Source organism: Pongo abelii, chromosome 5 (assembly GCF_028885655.2).
Source record: "Pongo abelii isolate AG06213 chromosome 5, NHGRI_mPonAbe1-v2.0_pri, whole genome shotgun sequence".
NCBI lineage: Eukaryota > Metazoa > Chordata > Mammalia > Primates > Hominidae > Pongo > Pongo abelii.
The window spans coordinates 137,802,099-137,810,430 of record NC_071990.2 but is presented as its reverse complement, the minus strand read 5'-3'; the positions used below and the strand labels follow the sequence as shown (position 1 = coordinate 137,810,430).

Genomic DNA, 8,332 nt, shown 5'->3' with positions numbered 1-8,332 from the left:
AGTAGGAATGAAATAGTCTAGACAAGGGGAACCATTTATTTCACTGGTACAGATCTAAAAAAATGCCAGACCATTTGGAAAACTGACCTCATAAATAGGACCTGCTTCTACTCAAAACTGTGACATGGAGTTCAGGGTTCTTAGCAAACAATAGAAACCAACTCTGATTAACTCATCAGGAAAAGAAATTTACTGGAAGGATACCAGCTAGCTCAAAGAATCAATGCATATTTTATTACTTAAAATTAAAAAAAGAAATTAGCACAAAGCCTGTAGAGGGATATGCACAAATGGAGGCCATGCAGCAGGAACTACATCCAAAGTCCGGCCCCATCAGCACTCTAGTTAGGGAATCTCTGTTGGTCAGGTTTCCTCTGCTGCCTGCTTCTCACTACTACTGTTGGGTTCCCAATGCCAGTATTTTCAGGGAGTGGGAAGAGTGAGACTCCAAATACAACTTCAACTTCAATTTCCCCAAATACGGAAATAGTTCAGATGTTCCATCTAAAAAGATAAACAAAACAAACCAAGCAAAACCAGTCAGGTCTTGGAGCTTGCCTTCGTGCTAGACTTCCAATCCCATCCTCATTCCTATCTTCTTGTCTTTGTCCTTTTCACATATCCATTCTTCTCCATTTCTCTTTTTCCTTTTCTTGTCTCCATTTCTTTTTTTCATTTTCTTTCTTTCTTTCTTTTTTTTTTGAAATACAGTCTTGATCCGTCGCCTAGGCTGGAGTGCAGTGGTGTGATCTCGGCTCACGGCAACCGCCACCTGCCTCAGCCTCCCAAGTAGCTGGGACTACAAGTGCCCACCACCAAGCCTGGCTAATTTTTGTATTTTTAGAAGAGACGGAGTTTCACCATGTTGGCCAGGCTGGTCTCGAACTCCAGACCTCAAGTGATCCGCCCGTGTCGGCTTCCCAAAGTGCTGGGATTACAGGCGTGAGCCACAGCGTCTGGCCCATTTCTCTTTTTCAATTATCTTAAATTAAAATCAAACCAAAACAGAAGCAATGTCTTTCAAGAAAGAGTTTTATAATCGTATTAACAATAACTTCTCCATGACCATAAATTAAAATTACCTTGCCGGGCGCGGTGGCTCACGCCTGTAATCCCAACACTTTGGGAGGCTGAGGCGGGCGCATCACTTGAGGCCGGGACTTTGGGACGAGCCTGGCCAACATGGTGAAACACTGTCTACTGAAAATACAAACATTAGCTGGGCTTGGTGGCGGGAGCCTGTAACCCCAGCTACCTGGGAGGCTGAGGCAGGAGACTTGCTTGAACCTGGGGGTGCGGAGGTTGCAGTGAGCCGAGATCGCGCCACTGCACTCCAGCCTGGGCGACAGAGCGAGACTGTTTAAAAAAAAAAATTAAAATCAGCTTATTAATTTATCTCAGCATTCTTTTTGTATCTTCTTAGCGGTTTGGTCATTTGTTTACAACTTGTGTTTCTTCTTGAGACAATGTTCTATTTTTCTGCAATGCCTATTTGTTAAATGGGCTCTTTTTTCCTCTGCTCTTTTCAGCGTTTGTATTTTAATAGGAAAAAAAATTTACTACAAAGAATGAATCTGTAACGGTGGAATTTCAGGTTTTGAAAATAAGAATGTGCATAAAACATCTAAATTCAAGAACCTCCTACTTTGTAGATTGGGAAATGTATCAAATGGATCTATTTCAAGGGAAGTCTGTATAACCTCCATTTACCAAAGGCTTTGTTCCAAAGGATCTCCTTTGTTACTACCTCATGTTATGTAAATAAAATCATAATCAGTTATATTGCCTCAAATAGATGACTTCATTTTCAACACATGTGCAATAGAATTGCAGAGGGAGGTTCAATATCCTAGCCTGCAATTTGGGGTATTTTGAATAAATGAATAAGAGCATGTATTGGGAGCGCCCCGACTCCCAATACATGCAGAATAGCAGACGTGTATTGGGCCCTTAGTTTTTTTTTTTAAAATATAGTTCATTCACTCAACAAATATTTACTGAGAACCTGCGAATGCTTGGGACATCAGGGCACAACAAAAAGGCCAAAGATGTGTGTCCACATCCTGAGGTGGTAATGGGGTGAGGGACAGACTGTACAATAAAAAACCTACGATTCACTCCATGAAAGTGTTGTCGTTTTTCTAGCTGAGCTGGTAAATTGGACTGTGAAGAAAGAATGCCCTAAGCAGTGTTAAATTCACAACCAGGGCCCAATACTAGATTCGATTCACTCACTGACACCTTGGTTGCTAATTACAAGTCTGAAATCCATCAAGGTAGTTAACATTTCTAAACATCAAAGCAATAGCGGTTTTAGGCCCTAAGAAAGTGCAGCCCGGAGAAGTATTAATGCAAAATGTGCTAAGGCTGTTATTTAAATTCTATTCAAATCGAATGTGGCTTGCCTATTTATAATCTGACTTATAATTCTGGACAACCAAGCTACGTTGGGCTGTGTTCCTCGGCTGCCACAAATCATCGTCACAGGCTGAAAGCTCAACTGCTTCGTGCTCTTTATTTTTTCATGCCTATGCCAACGTTGCCGATGTGGTAAAGCTGTCACCACGCCGCCAGAAGGGCGGCCTCTTTTGGCGCGAGCAGCCTAACAGGCTTCCGGCTGCTGCGGCGTGAGCTCCGATTTGATCAGACGCCACTCAGGAAAGGGATTTAGATCGTGGCCATTTTTCAACTAAGTGCGTCTGCGGCATTTAATAGCAAAGCAAAAGCCACATTCTCTAATCTCCAGTTAGGCGTCCAAGAGGAAGAAAAGTGGTGCTTGCTGGCTGAGGGAGCAGCGTGTCTGCAATTACAGCCACGTCTCGCCTCCGGGTCTTTTCCTCAGTGTGGGACTGTCTTTTTGTTTTTTGCCTGGTCTGAGCTGGCCCCACAGAAAGAACAGACCAGACGAGCTTACTGAGGTAAAAAATAGGGGCGGCGGTGAGGTCTAGGGGGTCTACCCAGAACGAGGCAGACACACCAGCGAAAAGCGCCGTATGGCCAAGGTAACTCAGGCCTAACAAGACACCCACCCCACTCTACCGCCTCTCCGGCCAAGGTTGTCGCTACGGCCCAGAGGGCGGAGCCGCCACATCTTCGCGCGAGACCAGCCACGCGACTTCCCAGAAGGCCACAGGTAACATCTTAATAGCAGCCAGGAAGCCGGACCAGAGCGGAAGGGTGGGCGGGGCTTGCCCGCATATTTAGCGGTACCCGAGGCCACGCCCCAGATCGGAAGTGACGGAGACGAGCTAGCGCGTCGAAGGTAGCTCTATGGTTTTCCTCGCGTTCTTGAGTCGGGAAATGGCCGCTGTGTGGTTGCAACGGAGATAAATCCCCGGAACCGCGATTCGGCGTGTCAGGTAGGCCTCGCGCTGTATTCAGGTTACTCAAGGGGCAGTGAAGACCGAGGACAGGCCGTATTTTTGACTCTTTTGTGGGTGGTGTCGGGTTGGCGGCGAAAGGAGAACCAAGGAGACGTTGCGCCGTTATTTATGCGTTTTTTCGTCAGCTTCCCTCAGGTTTTCGAGGCACTACGGGACGAAAAGGCCGGGCGGGGGCGCTGAACAGTGCTAACGGCGGGCGCGCGCGTGTTTGCGAACCTGGCTCGAGACCCAGAGCCCGCGCGGCCTCCCCTGCGCGTGCGCATATCTTCTTCTTCCACCCTTCCCCCATTTCTTCAGCCCATATCTCTGCGCGCGCCCGACTGAACGCTCCGCGCACGCGCCCTCGTTCATTTTTCTCTCTCCCCCGCCTATGGCGCCGACGGCCGCTGGAGGTGCAACTTGTGTCCGCCTCTCATTGGCTAGGACTGCCACCTTTCTTCGTGGCCTGTCGGGTTTTGAGAAAATAACTGTGATCCGCAGCAAAGTGCGTTGAGTAGGTCTACCCCTTTTCGCGTGGTCTTTAAAATTGCCCTCTGGCTTCAGACCACCCGTCAGTTAATGCCTCGTTTTTGTGATGCTACTAGGTTTTAGGGCTCTGTTCTGCCTCTCGCTGCTGACCCTGGTTCTCCGGAGTTAATTTCGGTACCCCCGGCAACCTGCTGTTTTGAAGCGATCGCGCGCTGTTGATTCTTGCTGGTTGCCTAGTTACGGTTCCCTAGCGGGAGGATTGGGTCTTAGCTGACGGTTCTGAGCGTGGCCCTGCCCCATCCGGCTGAAAGTGCGGTTCTTCATGAGTACTAGCGAAGCCGAGTCTTTTCAAGCGATTCAGCCCATTTAGTCGTGTCAGAAATGTTGCAGCCACGATTGGTGGACAGCTGGTGTGAGAAATGGGTGGGAGTGGCGCATTGGACTTTGCCTTCATTTTAAATTCATGAGTTGGCTTGATTCGCTTTTATGATTTATTTCTTCAGAATCAAGCTGAAGTACCAGCAGCTACTTGGCTACCTCAGACTTTTTTAAAAAGCATTTTAGAATTGGAAAAAAATTAAGACTGAAGTTGAAAGCAAGTGTGGCTAACACTGACGAAAAAGATGAGCTACTTCAGACTTGTACCTCTTTGCAACAGCCTCTCAAATTTTTTGGTGTTACAAAGCAAAACAAAATTTCTTGTTCCTCTTGTGAATTCTCATTTCAGTTCGACTCTAGTTGGAATGGTTAGGATACTGTTCAGGCAGTAAATAACCTTTACGTAGGAAAAACTGCTACAAGGTTTTTGTATTTTTGTTTGATCATGACCAATTCAGGATAGGTAATTTGATGGGAGAGAAAAAGTGGCCCCTTGGCGGGAGTTTGAGGCTGCTGTGAGCTATGCTCGTCCCACTGCACTCCAGCGGGGGCAACAGAGCGAGACCTTGTCACTTAAAAAAGGTAGCTCATGGTAAACAACCTTGGAGCATCTTCTCTCAGTGATTTCATATTTCAACCAGTACATTGTGGTGAATACTGAAATGTCTTCTTTAAGTCAGGTAATTAAAATGGCGGCAAAGGGAACTGTTTAGCCAGAGCCCTTCTTGACTTTGAGGAACAGTGGTAGTATAAGACTTGGTGACAGACGTGTAAAAAGTACTACTCACTGGTAGGCTCAGGTCTGGTTGATTGATTTTTGAGACGGAATGTCGCTCTGTCGCCTAGGCAGGAGTGCCGTGGCCCAATCTCGGCTCACTGCAACCTCCGTCTCCGGGTCCAAGCGATTCTCCTGCCTCAGCCTCCCGAGTAGCTGGGACTACAGGCACCCGCCACCACACCGGGCTAATTTTTGTATTTTTGGTAGAGACGGGGTTTCACAATATTGGTCTCGAACTCCTGACCTCAGGTGATCCACTCACCTGGCCCACCCAAAGTGCTGGGATTACAGGGGTGAGCCCCTGCGCCTGGCCTCGGTTGAATTTATTAAACAACTTTTGTGGGCAGCAAGCTGTAAGAGGTTAACTATGTGATGAGAAGACTTAGAAATGGAGAAAGTTTTATCAGTTCTACATAGGACTTGGTTTGGGAGTTTCTGGAAACTACGTTGGAAATCAGTAGTTGCACACTAGCTGAATTCAGCTGTGTAATTTACAGTGATTTGTTATTTACCAAATAAGTAGAAGAGGGAATTAAGAAGCTAAAATCTCTGGGTACTTGTTGGATATGAATTTGTTAATTGTTTACACTCAGGTAATAAGTGTTACCTCAGTCATAGCATTTAATATTTTATTTGACTGTCCCTAAGGCTGAAAACCAACGAATATACTAACACGAAGATAATACTAGATTATATTTGTGTAAAATATTAGAGTTTTCAAACACTTTAATTTTATTTATTTATTTATTTTTTTGAGACAGAGACTCGCTCTGTAGCCCGGGCTGGAGTGCAGTGGCGCCATCTCGGCTCACTGCAACCTCCGCTTCCCTGGTTCAAGCGATTCTCGTGTCTCAGCCTCCCAAGTAGCTGGGACTACAGGCGCCGGCCCGCCACCATGTCCTGCTAATTTTTTTTTTTTTCTTGAGACACAAGTCTTGCTCTGTCGCCAAGGCTGGTGTGCAGTGGTGTGATCTTGGCTGACTGCAACCTCTGCCTCCCAGGTTGAAGTGATTCTTGTGCCTCAGCCTCCCCAGTAGCTGGGATTACATGGGATTACAGGTGCACACCACAAAGGCCGGCTAGTTTTTCTTTTTCTATTTTTGAGATGGAGTCTTGCTCTGTCACCCAGGCTGGAGTGCAGTGGCATGATCATGGCTCACTGCAACCTCCACCTCATGGGTTCAAGCAATTCTCCTGCCTCAGCCTCCAGAGTAACTGGGATTACAGGCGCCCGCCACCACGCCCGTCTAATTTTTATATTTTTAGTAGAGACAGGGTTTTGCCACATTGGCCAGGCTGGTCTCGAACTCCTGACCTCGGGTGATTGGCCCGCCTCGGCCTCCCAAAGTGTTGGGATTACAGATGTAAGCCACCGCACCCAGCCCAGACATTTTATTAAGCATGTCTGGAAAGACTTCTAAATGATGCTGATTAATGCTGTATTAAAAATATTAGGTAACCTTACATGCAAGAATCATTTTAAGTAAACGTGGTTGGCTTGCAGAAAGGCTGCCTAAACAAGGTTTACCAATAATGATGGCTAATGCTAGATTGTATACCACGGCCAAACATTAAATTAAGCTGTTTACATGCCTTACTTAGTTCATTTTACCCTGTACTTGTAAGGAAGTACCATTAGTAGCCTTTAAAACAACAACAACAAAAAAAAACACTTGCAGAATTTGAAGCTGACAGATTAAGGTAACTTGTTCAGTGTTGGGCAGCTAGTTAATGGCTGAGCCAGGAATTGAATCTAGTCTACTGGAATAATAGTCATGGGCTATATTTTTAGGATTTGAAAAGATGGAAATAGCATTACTTTGTTTACAACAATTTGGGGACCAAACTCCTTGAGCCTGCTAAAATGAAGACTGGGATCAAGTATGCTTGAAATAGTAATCTTAAAAAATTCATTTTGGATGGCTTTGTCTTAGGTATTTTTTGAACCCAGTTACTTTGCTCTGATCATTTTTTTTCTTTTTTTGAGACAGCCTCGCTCTTGCCCAGCCTGGAGTGCAGTGGTGCAATCTTGGCTCACTGCAACCTCCGCCTCCTGGGTTCAAGTGATTCTCCTGCCTCAGTCTCTGGAGTACCTGGGACTATAGGCATGCACCACCACGCCTGGCTAATTTTTGTATTTTTAGTAGAGACAGGGTTTCACCATGTTGGCCAGGCTGGTCTCGAACTCCTAACCTCAGGATCTGCTCACCTCGGCCTCCCAAAGTGCTGGGATTACAGGCGTGAGCCACCATTCCTGGCCTGATAAATTGTTTTCTAGCTGGTTTCTGATCACTTATGTTCTAGCTGGTCATTATGTATTATTTCATGAAAGATAGGCTCTGTTTAGATATTTAAGAACCTTATTTTTAAAAATCTGCTTTATTTTATCCTGTGTTCCTCGTTGGTTGGTGTATCAATTGGCTAAAGATACATATGGCAATTTATTCCTTATCTCTGTATACAAGTGGGAATCTATTAACAAAAGATCTTTGTTGTAATAAAGGGAAGATTAATTTGGCATTTTCAATTTTGCATTTGGGTTTTGGAAACATCAGGCACCTTTTAGGGTATTGAAGAGAGAGCACCGGAGTTGGAGTCGGGAGATTTCAGTCAAATTTTGGATTAACCATTTACACTCCGACTGTGGGCAGGAAAAACGGCAAACACGTCTTTTGTTTTCTCCCCCAAACTTGTCCTTCTCCCAGATGCTTGAATCTAAAACCTAGAATTTAAGGGCACTAGTGATTTTTCATTTTTCCTCACTCTCTGTACTTCATACCCGTAACAATCCATTCACAAGTCATTTTGACAAACCACATCTTGGATTTGCCTCTTTTTTTCATTGCTGTTTATTTTTTATATAGCAGCCATCTTAAAATGTAAATCAGATGAGTGACTCACCCAAGCAAACCCTGCAAGGTTTTCTCAACCGAGTAAAATCCTGACCCCTTTCGATGGTCTACTAGATGCTATTTCATCTGGTCCATTCCTCCTCCTGCTGCCCTATTTCATATCCTCAACTCCTTGATCACGTTGTCTCAACCTTCTTGTTGGTCTTTCTGTCCTGAATTTGCTAAGTTTGTGTCTTCTGCTTAGTATGCTCTTCCCTCTGAATCTTTGCAGTGTTCCCTGTCTTTAGGCCCAAATGTTACCTCCTTAAAGAGGCCCAAAGATCCACCTAAGTAAGTAGTCCCCCTGCCCACCTCCTCTGCATGTTAACTTGTACTTCCCCCCCCTCCCCCCACGTGGCACTTGCCACTATTTGATTTTTTTCTTGTTTTCTATCTTCTCCTCTCTGAAAGCTTCGAGAGAGTAGGGAACTTAA

General features: G+C 45.3%; 1 protein-coding gene and 1 long non-coding RNA gene across 10 annotated transcripts in view; one reads left to right on the top strand and one right to left on the bottom strand.

Moving 5' to 3' along the window:
• Positions 1-212: 212 nt before the first annotated feature.
• LOC129060076 (uncharacterized) lies at positions 213-3,149 on the bottom strand. The gene is made up of 2 exons (XR_008526467.2): positions 3,030-3,149; positions 213-504 (listed from the first exon to the last, which is right to left on the bottom strand). It is a non-coding gene; the product is annotated as an uncharacterized LOC129060076 (long non-coding RNA).
• Positions 3,150-3,226: 77 nt separating this feature from the next.
• Positions 3,227-8,332, top strand: part of BCLAF1 (BCL2 associated transcription factor 1) — a 31,219-nt gene continuing 26,113 nt past the window's right edge. For all 9 annotated transcript variants that reach the window (XM_054558199.2, XM_054558197.2, XM_024248183.3 and 6 more), the window contains exon 1: positions 3,227-3,359. The gene's annotated coding sequence lies outside the window, so the exon portion shown is untranslated. The remainder of the gene's footprint in view (positions 3,360-8,332) is intronic.